Raw genomic sequence first — 15,019 nt, 5'->3', positions numbered from 1 at the left:
CCTACATGGGTCATGGCTGCTAAATTAACTGTCTTTAGTGATATATTAAGTTCTCAAGGCTCATGGCAGATTTTGTTCCTCATCTGTTCTGAAGTGACAGCAGCCATTTCCGCTGTTTCTGCAAATCACGCTGCAGCTATAGCCTCTGAGTGTATGACAGTGACTGAAAGTAGTGTTATAGCTGACATACAGCATTCTCAGTTACAAAATAAATAAACACAGCATCTTCAAGTGAGTTATCACACTGCACGAGCGTGCTGATAGTGACAGTTTAAAATCCTTTTGCTGTATCTTAATGGAGCTAATTCAAGATATCATCAGATCGTTTTAACACTTTCCTTACTTCCACTAGAACTTGGTAATGATGGCCTTATATTGATAAAGTAAAATAAAATACTTCTTGTTATTTGGCTTACCTTATTAATCCTGCTCCCTCCCTCCCTTCTTTCCCGCAGCATGTTCAAGTTCTCCCACTCACTGTTTTTCTGTTGATTTCCTTAACCCACCTCTATGTATTTATATTGAAACAGAGTATTTTTTTTTTTCAATGCCTTCTCAGTGAAAATGTCCAGTTTTGAAACAGCAGTCATATTTCTTAATGCTGGATAGCTTTATAGAAATCAGGAATGTTTAGCTCTAAATAAACTAGGTAATTGCATTTATTGTCTGTATGCTTTACAGCTCTAGAAATAAAGAACCAGGCCATTGACATGCTTTAGAAGTGGTAATGAAAGAACAAAGTGTTCTAGAAAAAGAAATGGTTAATAAGCACTATTTCTTAAAGCTTACTATTGTATTGGATTGGTGCAATCATTCAACTCCCAGACATAAAAAAAAAAAAGTTTTCATGTGACTCAGATCCCAGTATAGATTTTCTTCTGTATAATAATGGAGTTGTTTTGGAGGCACAAGTTTTGAAAACAAAAATTTTCTGATTACAGTGATCCAGCAGTTAAGAGTAGCACTAGTATATACTTTAAAAAGTCACAACAACATGCATATATAGATTTGTGCAATAAGGTAATGATACACCACAAACACAAAGGCCCTTGTTTATTCCAAGATTTTACCTCAATTCAGATGCGAACAAGTTACCCTAAATTTGCTTGGTCAATTGGCATTCATTGTTCCTTATTTTATAACATCTGTAGTATTAGTTATATTATAAACTCTAAATGATAGTTTTTATAGACCAAATAAAAGCTTCTAACATAAACAAGAGAAGGCTGTATGTATAGCTTGAGGGGAAGAAACTAGAGGCAATGTAAAAGTCCGAATATATCACTCTCTATTACAGTTTAAATTCAGAAGGAACACACAAATTCTTTCAATCAGATATCATAGATCACTTTGCAAATATAATACAGTAAACAAACACAGGTGGAATAACCAAATAACAAGGAAGCATGAAATACCTTCACCAATAGTAAATAAGCAAGTAAGTAAGCAACAAACAAACAAAAAACAACCCAGCATGCTTCCATGACAGAATAGTCCAATCTTCCACTTTCATTTCTCATGATGATTAGCAAATGAAAATGCATTTATAATTTACTTGTTTGCGATAAAAAGGAGATTATTTTAATTTTTAAAAAAATATAAAATACTGGCCTTAGAAAAAACAGACAAGGACTGCACTTATGCATTGGCATAGCCAGACAAATTTCACACCTTTTTTTTTGTGCAAAGATTTGGATTTTGTACTGGAAAAACAGCTACAGAGTCAATGGGAAGACAGGCTGAGAAATATCTGTTTTTAATTCAGTCTGATTCAGCTACTAACTAGTCCACAATGCACCACAAAAAGTCCCAGAGGAACCTATAACATTCCAGAGGGTGATGATGTTTTCCTCAAAATGTGAGACATTTAATCCTTCATGATCTAGGGAGACTGTATACAGCTTTTACAGTTAGTTCAGATAACACTCTAGGCAAAACAAGTGGGCATTCCTTACCACAGACAGTGTAAATATGCAAGAAAATTTAATTATGATAAATAATGTAAGTTTAAATACAGTTTTCAAAAAACTGCACTCTGGCTCTGCAGACAGAATATGTATGTTGTAAATATATCAGCTAATGTGATTGTGGAATCCATCATGTTTTAATGGTGCTGTATAATAATAAATCATTCTGTAAAAACATGTTCATCTTCCTTAAAAGAAAATTGTTTCACTTTAATACTGAAAGCTCAGAAACCATCAAATATTCATTTTAATTCAATAGCTTGAATTAAGAAACATTAACAATTGCTTCATATTCAGAATACACTTTAGCATCAAATTTAGAGTGAAAAATAAATACTGGAGATTATTTATCTTAATGCAGCTAGGCATCAAAAATTTTTATATGTCAGAAAATGGACCACAATCTATTCCCAATTTACTGTTTTCAAAATTAAATACTTGATCAGTTAAATGGAGGATGAGTACTAACAGTTTCAAAAGTAGTTTCCTAAATATAAGTATTTAAATCCATATCAATATAAATGAGTGAAAGTGACCTGATTATAAAAGTAATATATGATTTTTAATGAGATTAGCGCAGTGATTAAAATAAATTGACTATTGTAGTTCTGAGGTTTCCATGCATACATATAGATGCAGTTACTAATTTGTAATACACTCTGGAATGTAGATTATGTTAGGCCAGGTTATTTTAATTACATTAAATGACAAATGAAATAAAAACAGAACAAAACAAAAATAAAATATAAAGTATAAAATAAAATGAGAAAATAGATCTGGATCTTGGGTTCTTTAAACAGAATTCAAACTTATACACTCTTTGTGTTCTATAAGGGAAGTGTCAAGAATGTAGAATGTTTATTTTAATTGTATCTTGATATGTCCAGAAATTTGGTGAAAGCATGGGTTGTTTTATTCTCATTAATTCTATCATCCTACAGAGGTGACCTGTTGTCCAAGACATGTTATAGTCTTTCATGGAACATGTGATTCTTTTGTGCTCCAAAATTTCTCCGCATGAAATCAAAGGACCTCCACTTCAAGCTTCACAATAGTATTAGCAGAGTTACAATAGGTTCATGAATGCAAGTCAAGGTCATAAAATAGGTACTATCAAATTCTTCTGTTGTTAAAATAACACACTTTCTATATAAGAATGACTTACTAAAAGGAAAAAATAAAATAAATGACCTCCAAGGTGTCTTTGAAGGTGTCTTCAAATAAGACACCTTCTTTCAGTATAAAACTAAGAGACTCCATTCTTACTAGTAGAAAAAGCAAGCATTCTGTGCTTGGCATAAGTAAGAAGGAAGAAGGAAGTGAAAACGGGAAAAAGGGAGAAAGAAAATCAAACAAAAAGAGTAAATCATATTATATAAAGACAAATAAGGTAGAGTGAAATAATTCTAGGATAGCTTCTTTGTTATTAATTCAAATCAAATTATAAATACTTGTAAAGAGAATTATAACTAGACTCACTCAGTTGATACTCAGTTTCAGAATTTTGCATATCACCAAAAAAGTTTATATTGTCTTTATACCACCTTTGGAAAAGCATAAAGCAGTTAAATATACATATATGTCCTATATAATTAAAATTTTATTTTCTTGCCTTAGAACAACTCTGAGACACTGCATGGTTTATCTCTGTTAAATCTACACTGTACAGTTAGTGCATGAATGTCTTATGGAAAAAAAAAAAAAAAAAAAAAAAAAGTGAATGCTGTTTCAAAAAATACTACCATTACCACAGATGATGGGATAGAGGAAAGAACAATCTTGGTTCTTCTCTACAAGAAAAATTAACTTGCCAATTTGGCTAGTAAGAGATTTATCACCCATTATGCAGAATGTTCTGAAATGATATAAAGGGTAGAAAAGGCCAGGAGAACAGTTGTTTGTTTAGCTTTGGAACTGTTGTCTTTTAGAATAAAAATGCTAACAAAAAGCATTATATCTTCACCAGATCCAGGATGAAACTCTTAGTAAAACTGGAGAAAGGAATACCACCAGAACAACAACAAGACCAGCAAAATATAAACTAAAGCATTGATTTTGAAAATAGGACATAATTTTTCAGTTCTTTAATCCCTTGGTTTATGTACAAGTTGCATTAGAGACCTGAACCTGGGTCTTCTGATTTCCAGTTTAAGTCTCCCATGCAGTTCATTACTCATGCCTTGCTGACATTTATCTCATTATTAGCATCAAGTGGAAATGAATAATAAAAGACTAGAACATTTCCTTAAATCAATTTCTGCTTTCATGCTAATCACAGCTGAGTATGCAGATACTGTCTGTCTCTTACATTGAGACAATGAACTGATTTGGCTTTTTAGTTGCTCAGTTCCCACATAATTACATTGACCAATAACAGATGCTAATAAAACCCTTTTATTGGAATACTGATATTTATACAAAATAAATCAAGAGGCTCTGAAGAGATTGAAGGCAAAGTAAAATGAAAGAAAGTCAATATACCTGTTATCCAACTACTGTACAATATGAATCATTAATAACCATTAAAATGTCAGCATTAGGAAAATTGTTGTTGTTATTAAAATAGACATAGTTTACCTTGTTCACTTTTTTCTACCAGTTCAGTGATAAGATGGGACTCAGGCATAAAATGAATGTACAGGAAAGTAGAGTGAGGAAAAAAATACAGTGACCTCCAAGCAATTACAGCTAACCATGGAAGAAAATGAATGACACATCAAAGCATCAGCTTCAAACACACTCCCAAGTGGCTTATTTCAGAATATGTGTTAGAGGAATTCCACAATTAGGTGTCTGAACTTTTCTATTCAAGAAAAAAATTAAGAATCCATATCAAAGGAAAAAAAGTGCACTAAAATAAATAAATAAAATGACTGTGTTGAAGGACATCTAAAAATTCAAAGTCAATGTATTTCAAATGTGTTTGCTCAATGGGTGAATAATAGCAGAAATAGTCTCATAACAGTTTAGTCAAGGGAAGTTGCTATGAAAAGAAAGAAAATACTGTGATACTAAAAATGTGTATCTATATTTGACAACCTAACACTGTTGTGACTTGTATTGGGTTTACATGTAAATGTTTCAGTAGCAGGGGGCTGCAGGGGTGGCTTCTGTGAGCAGAGCCCAGCAGCTGACCCACGTCAGATCATAGCCAGCTTTAGAGGGCTCCAAAGGAACCCACTGCTGAGCCAGGGAGAGACACTGGCTGGGCCTCTGGGAGAGCAGATTTAATGAAGGGGGGGGGAAATAAAATAATAAAATAAAAATAATAAAATAAAAATAAAAATGCTGTGCAACAGCAGCTGGGAGAGATGAGTGAGAAAATGTGAGAGAAGCAGCCCTGCAGACACCAAGGTCAGTGCAGAAGGAGGGCAGGAGTTGCTTCAGGCACAGAGCAGAACTTCCCCTGCAACCTGTGGAGAGGCCCCTGGTAGAGCAGGCTGTCCCCCTGCAGCTCATAGGTCCCGCAGAGCAGATCTCCATGGTGCAGCAGGTGGATCTGGGGAGAGCTGCTGCCCATGGGGGACACATGTTGGAACTGTTTGTTCCTGATGAATGGTATGGACCTGTACTGGAGCAGTGAAGAGCTGCTGCCTGTGGGAAGCTCACACTTCCAATTCACTATCAAGTTATCAAAAAGACTTATCCTTGATACTCTAGATTCACTGCTTAAGATCATTGATTTACCAGGGTGAACTCTTAACAAAGAACATCTGTGGAAAAAAGACTACCAGAATGGTACTTTCTCAGTATTTGACCTTGTAATGCATGGCACAATATGTGATTGATACCAAACAAGTGAAAAGATTGCAGAAATTGTGAGGTTTTATAGTAACTGTGTCAAATACATGATTTTCTGAAAGAGAAACTCAAGGGACATCTGTCTTGTTCCTTTGAGTTTTTGTTTGACATAGAAAACCTGACACAATTTAACAGGAATTTAATGTTTGTATGCTCTCATTAGTAATATAAGACATATAGATCTGCATAAGATTATGGATTTTTCCCCCTTTAAAAATATAAAATATCAAACAGAATTGCACATCTCTAATGCTTTTTCCTTAAATCTCTAACACTATAACATCGTTTGGATGAAAGGACACTTAATAAAGTAGACTTTTCTAATAAAGTGTGTGCAAGCATGCATGAAATAATTATTTTCTCCTAGATAAAAACTTAAAATACAAATAAAAAAAGTTAAGATTTAAATAAAATTAGAAACTTATCAGAAAGTCTCAGAACACTTCACTGACTTCATCAAATCCTGGTATGTTTTGAAGTCTGTATTTTTCAAGTCACAGGCTTTAAAGTTATCAACACCAAGTATGAATATTCTAGCACTCAAGCGCATGAATGTAAAAAGACAGATGACTCTAGATGTCTATTAGATGAAATATGACAGCATATCACAGCATTAGTGATATGAAACCACACTGTGACATTGAGGAGGAGGAATCCACTTTAAAAAATTAAAAATAAATAATACAGGATTAATTTATCTTATTTGCTATCTAATCATGCTTCATTCATTTTTAGGTTAGATGCAATTAACATGCTGGACCACATATGCAACTAAGAGAAACTTAACCCTATTATATTAAAAAAAAAAAGTGCAGAAGTGACATGATATTTTTTTTTTTTTTTTTATTTGGGAGAAGACTGTGGTGGAGAAAGGGAGGAATAAGGATGGTGAAAAGGAGGGTCAAGTGACAAGAAAAGGGGTACTAAAGAGTAGAAATCCTCTGAGCAGGTCTACACAAGGGCTCCCATCAGGCTACCTTCCACTAGCTCATTGCTGCAGGAAGAAGACAGTAAGTCAGACCTGTTGCTCTGGCTTTGCAATAAAAGTTGGTGTGTTTCTGTTGTCAGGAAGGCAGAGGTGGAAGTAAGGTGGGTAGCTTTCCCTGTGCACACCAGATGGACAGAACAAATACCCTAGTACCACGAAGTTAGTGCTCTTTCCAAGCCCAATAACTTTCATAAAACACAGTACCAATGGTATCACAACAACAACACAAAAATGCTGAAATTTGAAACATGGAGTTCTCAGTTCCCTTTTAGAGTTGTTCAGTTTAATTACGGTAATTCCTGTATTCATGAGAGATATGTTGATAAGTAATTTTCTATTTTTTTCTTATGCTAATTTAATTATGGCAAGGCTTAGATAACTTTGGAGTACAGCATCCAACAGATTTCTTTACAGAATATCAATGAATTAAGTAGAGTGGATGCTATTTTTACTCGGCTTGGAGAAGTATCATCAATACTACAAAAACTTGTTACTAGGGAAATAATCTTGGGTTGAGCAAAAAGGAAACAATGTGCGATAGACAAAAATTATAATTTATTTTTAAATTCAAAATAGTCCATTCTTACAATTTATACAAATTATTTAAAGTCACCTGGACTAGAATGATAGGATGTTGATTTTTAATTTTATTTAGAAGTATCTGGAACATGTCTCTCCTACAGTAACAGAATTCAGAACTGAATGGTAAATAAGCATCTCATGCATACATTTGCTTGTATGTTTTGTATGTATGTTATCCTGAAAAGGATAACAAAATAGAAAAAAAAAAAAAAAAAAAAACTGAGAAGAGAAAGCTGGTCTTTGGTCTTAGTGGTCAGTAATAATTCCCTAAGGACAATTTGAATTCAGTATTGGAAAAAAAATTAAAGGAAAAAAGATTCTTCAACCACATAAAATTGAATAATAAGTAAAAAAAAGAATAAAAACATGAGGGCAAAAAGGCATTTTATTGATTTTATTGTCAGGGGAAAATAATATAGGTAATCAAAGTAAAAATGGACAATTAAAAATACAGGTTTTTCAAAGAACTGATCTATGAAACCCAGGGCCCCAGAGCTGAACACAGTACTCCAGGTGGGGTCTCAAAAGCAGAATAGAGGGGGAGAATCACCTCCCTTGACCTGCTGGCTGTGTTTCTGTTGATGCAACTTAAGATACAGTTGGCTTTCTGGGTTTCAAGTGTACATTACTGGCTCATGTTGAGCTTCTCATCCACCAGCTCCTTCTCCTCAGGGCTGCTCTCAAGCATCGTCCACCCAGCCTGCCCAGCCACCCAGTGCTTGAGATTGCCCCGATCCAGATACAGGAACTGTCACTTCACCTTGCTGAACTTCATGAAGTTCTCACCAACCCACCTGTCAAGCTTGTCAAGGTCTCTCTGGATGGCACCCCTCCTTTCCCTCCAGCTTGTTGACCACACCACACAGCTTAGTGTTATTGACAAACTTGCTGAGGGTGCACTCCATTCCACTGTCCATGCCACCAACAAAAACATTAAACAGTGCTGGTTCCAGTACTGACTCCTGAGAAACACTGCTCATGAAAGCACTCATGTTCTTATTCTGTCCTGACAACCCTTACAAGCCAAAGAACAGTGGATCATTTTAAAGCATGGTTGTTTTGGTAACCACCACAAAGTTTCACAACCTCTACTGAAGGAAAACTTATCAAATTTTTGTCTTTTTAGAACATACATATTCCATGTTTTTATAATTGACCTTGATATGCTGAGTTGACCTTATCTGGCTGCCAGGTACCCACCCTACTATTCTCTCACTCCTCTTTCTCAATAGGAGAGGTGGACAAAATAAGATGAAAAAGGGGTTGACATAAAGGCAGATAGTTCACTTACCAATTATCATCACAGGCAAAACAGGGAAAATTAATTTATTTTATGGCCAGTTAAAATAAAGTAGGATGGTGAGAAACAAAGAGGAAAACAACAACAATGAAATCTCCTTTCCCCTCACCTCCTCCTTCTTCAAGTTTACTCCTTCATTCCCAGCTCCCCTATCTCCTCTTCACAAGCAGCACAGGTGGATGGGGAATGGAAGCTCTGATCAGTCCATAAGAGCTCCTCTCTGTTACTCCTTCCTCCTTATATTTCTCTCCTGTTCCAGTCTGGGTGCTCCACAGGCATGTGGACAACTTGCTTCACCACATTCTCCACAGGCTGTAGGGGAATCTGTACTCTATCACCTGGAGCACCTCCTCCTCCTCATGCTTCCCTTCCCCCTCCTCTTCCTTCTCCAGCTGTGCTGTGACCTCTCCTCACAGAGGAGCCCCTCACTGTCAGCACCTGGGCACCTGCACCTTCTACACTTGAAACTTCTAAAAGTGAGATTTCACTTGAGTAGGTTTTGTTTAGATGATTAAGAAAATTGTGCTTTCCTTAATCTTAATATGAATAGACTACAGTTCTGTCCTTTTCTATAACCTGTGGATTATAGTTAAGGATTTCTAGTGTTACAGATTTCTAGGGCATTAATTAGTACTCTGTGACAAGTCTTTACATTTCAAGCATCCATCTTCACTTTAATGGCAGCTGTTGAAATATTCAGGTCTCAGTTTTTCATGCTTCCTTAAACGTTCTTCAATACTGAAAATGAGTGTGAAAATATAAAGTCAATGATGAAAAATTACTTCACAGGGTGACACCTTTGTAAAGGATATTTTTAGAACGGAAAAAAAAAAAAAAGTTTAGAGGCCTGATAAGTACTGGCGTGCATTATACATAGATGTGAATACACACAGAGGAATGGAAGCATGTTCTTTTATTATTATTATGGTTTTCCGTGCTGGGCACTGTGGCTTAAGTGAAACCCAAAATATCCATTCAGACCTCTTCTTGTGTGGTGGCAAAATACTGCTTTACAATTAGGTGTTACCAAAGGAAGGAGCATCTCATTCCTGGTAAACAGTGGACTGCTGGCTGTAGTGTTAATTGACACTCTGCCCACTGTTAGCAGAGAGGAATGCACTGAAGAGACACTGAATAAGTGCTGGACTATTTCTGTCACTAACATGGGCTTGAGGGGCACTGGTAATGTACCTGTGAAAATTTTGTATTTCAGCAGTTCTAGGATAAAGAAAACAGAGAATCAATCTGCCTGATATTTTTTAATGTATGGTACATTCTCCGCCATAGCCATCAATAGCATCATAACAGCAATTCAGTCCTTTCCTGAATTTGACAGGTTTGCAAGACCCAGTAGTTTCAGATCTGGGAATCTGAAATTGCTTTCATTATGGAGAGAGATGTACATATATAATATAAGTGCTACTCAGTTTCTCCTGCACCTGCTACTTGTGCACATTCTCCAGACATTGTACTATAGTTCTAATCCTGATAATAGTTCTTGGAGGGCATCTGCTTACACTATAACATTTGAAATCCCTGGTGTTTTGAATGGGCGTTTAGAGCTTCTCCATATAAAACCCACGTAACTTGTCCTCCCTTTTCAGAAAGAAAATGTAGCAATTTAGTTAAATCAATTCCTAAATTGATTTAAACTAGTGAAATCGCTGGTGTAGATGCTCTTAAATTGGCTTAAGGGTGGCTAATACTGATGTATCTCATTCATTTTGATCTAAAATTAAATTCTTTTAAATTGGCTCAAATTCCTTGTGCACACTGATGCTTCAAGTCTAGCAGTCCAAATTGAATTTCAGGCTGCAAGGTCAGTGTGCTTCAAAGAAGTTAGGACCTGTAATGACACAGCTGTTTGAGAAATTACTTCAGAGGGCCTATGAATCAAAAACTGTAAAAAATAAACAGAAATTTTCAACAGCTGCTAATAGCTGGACATTCTGAAGGCACATTTTGTATTCTGAAGATACATTCTGAAGATAAGGGATACATTTCTTAAATTTTGAGTGAACACAGATGGTAATATAGAAGGCTTGATGCCTTATATTTTTAAAAAATGATGGCAAAACCTGAATGTATGTATTACATACATTTTTTGCTATCTCTCTTCCACTTCCAGCTTAAATTTGCCTGCTGGTTATTGTTATGCCAATCAAGTTTGGCAAAATACTGAGAATAAGGACATGCATCTATATGAAAAGGTTACAGTTCATCTGACTTTGTAGCCTCCATTACATGCAAGACAAAAATACCTGTGTCTCTTGTCTGCAGAACCAACAAAATTGTTGGTGAGAAAATGGAAATATGAATACAATATTTTCAAATTCCCTTTTCCCAGAGTTATTGACAATTTTTCTTTTACCCACATACAGAAGTCAATAGTCTTTCTACTGTTTTGCTGTGCTTCCCTGCTTCCAGCTGACCCAAAACTGTTATTACATTCAGTAAAGGCTACTTTCAAGGCTTCTTCAATAATGCAGGCTTGGACTAAAATAGGAAGAAATACCTTGAATTAGATAGGGTATAAGCAGAAAGGGTAAATATGTAGTAATAGCCTGAAATCCAGCTGTTTTACCTCAAATATTGAAACTTCTTTTCATTATCAATTTCAGCTTTACAAAATTTTCTATTTACTCTCCAGTTAACACTGACCAATATGCTGCTGAAAAAAATGCTGCCGCTTCTTTGATTTTGTGTTCAGCATGTCCCTGCTCGATTTGGATCGAGATGGAAGGCACAAAACCTCTCTATCTGGCACAGGCTCCTTCACTTACAGTTCCAGCAGCTTTGTTTCATTCTTCCATGTCAATGGAATTTAAAATATAAAAAATGATTTTCCTATTGGTTACTCTGAAAGGCCTATGTAAATCAAGGTGCCTTTTGACTGTGTAGAGATACGGTCCTAAACAATAGCAGTTGCTATGGAAGCAGAGCAGGGTGCTTTATGCAGACATGCAGAAAGAGGAATGGAGAAGGATTGTGTGTAGTGGGCAAATTCAGTACAGATCAGTGTAAAGGCATATTGGCTCTAAGTAAAATGTTGGCTCCCCAAAATATGCTGTGGTAAATTACATCTATACATCAGAGGATACAAATTTTTATAATGAACCGAGTTCCATTTATTTGCTAATAAGAAAATTTGTGTTCACCAGAAGGCTTATTAGCACTGGTTTTCATAGTCCCCACTCTGAATTAATATGTGTCCTTGATATGGAAAATTACCCAGAGTTGATACCCAGAGTAGATAGCTAGCTGGAATGATTCCATGTATATTTAAGTGGATTTGTATTATCTTTTGTTGGGAAGCCAGACAAAACATCCAGCTTTCCTAAATGATAGCAACAACATTACTGAAAAATGATGCAGACATAAATTAATGTAATAATGAGAATGCCAACTTTGTTTAAAATTCTAAGGTCAAAAAGGAACGTTTGTAGACCCAGGAACAAGTCATCCTAAGAAAGATGAAGTGACATTATATTTCCTTCAACAACACAGAAAAGGTCTATAATTCTTTCAACTCACCAAGGCAGCCTGTAATATGTACGTGTATCTTTCCATTTGAAGAACAGAGAGATTTCTTTGACAATGTGGGTTTTGCTTGTATGTTTTGTATGTATGTATTTATTTATTTAATGGCTTTGAAAAGAGTTTGGGGATTTACTCATTTTCAGGTTGTCTAGGCAATAGTTTAGTTCTGTGGAACAGAAGCTTTTACAAAGAATAGCAGCTAGATTCATTTAACATAACCTATTTGTTTCCTTCAATCATATTACTTCTATGAAGGAATCTTTAAAAATGGTCATTTCACTCATACAAATAAATCAGATACAGCAACCTGGAAGCACAGTTTATTGACCTTGTTACATATTTCTTCTTTCCATATTCCTATATCACATACTTCAGTGAAAGCATTCCATTTAGCTCCTATTACACTGCCCTCGGAGCTTGCCAATCCATGAAAAATTCACCTGTTCCCTCTTCAGTTCTCCCATTTTTGATATAAATTGTGGATTGGACATTTTTTCATGAAGTACAAATGTACTTTAAAGATAAAGTTATTTCAGGACCTCTATTGTGAGCATCTTCTTCCTGCTCCAGTATAACAACATATGCTGACATTGTCTGGATAGCCCTGATCCCGTGAAGAATGCTTTCGAAACATGTGAAGCACCTGTGTGAAAAACATGGACAGAAATTTGCAAGAAAATGGCATAAGATACTATGATTTTGTGTCAGTTGTGGGTGCCACAGCAAAAGAAGGACATAAAACTAACAGTGTCCAAAGATGGTGAATGGTCTAGAGAGCAAGACATATGAAGAGCAGCTGAGGCCCCTTGGTTTGTTCAACCCAAAGCAAAGGAGTCTGAGGGGAGGCTTCATGGTGGCCTGCAGCTTCCTTACAAGGGGAGTGGAGCAGCAGGTGCTGAGCTCTGCCCTCTGGGGATAGGACCCGAGGGAACAGCATGGAGGTGGGACAGGGGAGGGTCAGTTTGGGTGTTAGGGAAAGGTTCTTCACCCAGAGGGTGGTTGGGCACTGGGACAGGCTCCCCAGGGAAGGATTCAAAGCACTGAGCATACTGGAGTTCAAGAAGCATATGGACAATGCTCTAAAACATACTGATTTTCAGGTGGTCCTGTGTGCAGTCAGGAGTAGGAATTGATGAGCCTTGTGGGGCCCTTCCAACTCAGGGTATAATTCTATGATTCTACTTATCTGTTGGAGGCTTTAGCTGGGGCTACTTACTGCATGTCCAGAACAGTCTGACAGTGCCTGCATGTTAGCAAGGATGGTGGTGAACTCATTAGATTGTGGGGAACCCCACTGCTTTCAACACTGTCTCCTTAGTCTTATATTCCATGAAGTGTTTCTGGAAAGTCAGTGCTGTGTAGCTAGCATGTTAATATAAATGTATTAATTAACATGCAAGCTCATCAACTTTCTATAAGATTGTGTTTTTAATCCAAAGTCAGTCAAAAGAATACTTCTGTCATTTTATGTTGGTCTCATCTGAAGACATTCAAACTCTATAGAAATATTTCATTCTACAATTTATCTGTAATATATATCAGTTTTAAAACCTGTATTTTTTTCAAAGTGTTTGGGTCCTGAAATGAATACTGACATAATAATAAATAGGAAATGACAGTGTACTACCGTTTACCTTCAGCATCTATCAATATGCTTGAAATAATGACAAAAAATAATACATTGTCAAGATTTTTTTCTAACTATCCTGTCATTGAGTGACAGGATAAAGTGACATTTTTAGGCAAAGCAGTCATTTTGAGCCTGACAGAATTTGTTATTTTAATCAGTAGTGACTTAGTATTGATAAAGACGGAGGAAACCACAATGATGCTAGCTTGACAGAATTTGAGACAATATCATACCTAGAATTAATCTGCTGATATACTAGCAAAATGATTAAGTTTTTCCATTTACAGAAACTCTGAGTCTTCAGCTATGAAACTGAGGTAATCTATACTGCAGTCAGACCTGGTTAAGAGTTGTACAAAGAAAAGCATGTTTTTTGTTTGTATAAAAAAGTCCAGGTAGTGCAAATGTTGCTGGTGATAAGAGAGAAAACATTAGCCTCCTCCCTCAGTAGGTCTCTAAGGGATGATACGCTTTCCCAGACAGAAACTTCTTCAGCTCATGTAATAGTTTCAAACACAAATGAACAAGTCAACTCCCACTGAAAGAAACAATCCTTCTTTGATTTTGGCCTTGATTATTCATCTTAATGTTTCTGAACCCTTAATTTCTTCTGGCACAATGAGCTCCATGGGCTTTTTTTATTTTATTTTATTTTTTGAATGAAAGATAGAAAAAATATAAATGTATATATGTTAATATGTACATGCTAAATCTTACAAAATCCTCAGCTGTATTTTAACAAAATTTTGGCATGAATAGTAATCTGTTAAATTTTTAAGGCATGACAGTCATTTTTAATAATAATAATTAAAAAAAAAAAAGGCAGGGCAAGAAAATAAAGAATATACCAATATCATCAAAATTGTAGAATGTCATTAAAATTTAACACTTAATCAAAAAAAAACTGATATTTTATAAATTTTGCATTTATTATAGTTATATCTATCATTTAAGTTACATTTATATGTAATATTTTATTAAGTAATGCCCTAATTTGGGCAAAGAAAATCCCTTTAATTTTCTATTCTGAACTGTTTAAAAGTGCTTTTTATTCTGACCTTTGCAGAAAGAACAATAATGTAACTTCCATACCTACAATATGTGCCAAAAGAATCACTTTTTGACAAAAGCAAGCTTCAAGATTTTCAAACTTCGTTACCATATCTTTCCTAGATAGAATGTCCAAATTCTTGGGCATGTAGGCCATCCAA

The 15,019-nt window shown here is 35.5% G+C and overlaps 2 long non-coding RNA genes across 2 annotated transcripts in view; one reads left to right on the top strand and one right to left on the bottom strand.

Annotated features, from left to right (window-relative positions):
• Positions 1 to 15,019, top strand: part of LOC311432735 — a 72,248-nt gene that overhangs the window by 39,837 nt on the left and 17,392 nt on the right. The window lies entirely within an intron of this gene.
• On the bottom strand, positions 8,650 to 13,455 carry LOC311432014. The gene is made up of 3 exons (XR_014689776.1): positions 13,395 to 13,455; positions 12,619 to 12,821; positions 8,650 to 9,376 (listed from the first exon to the last, which is right to left on the bottom strand). It is a non-coding gene; the product is annotated as an uncharacterized lncRNA (long non-coding RNA).

Source organism: Aythya ferina (genome assembly GCF_964211825.1).
Source record: "Aythya ferina genome assembly, chromosome: 2".
NCBI classification, from domain to species: Eukaryota; Metazoa; Chordata; class Aves; order Anseriformes; family Anatidae; genus Aythya; species Aythya ferina.
The sequence above is the reverse complement of the archived record's forward strand: the minus strand, read 5'-3'. Positions and strand labels throughout refer to the sequence as shown.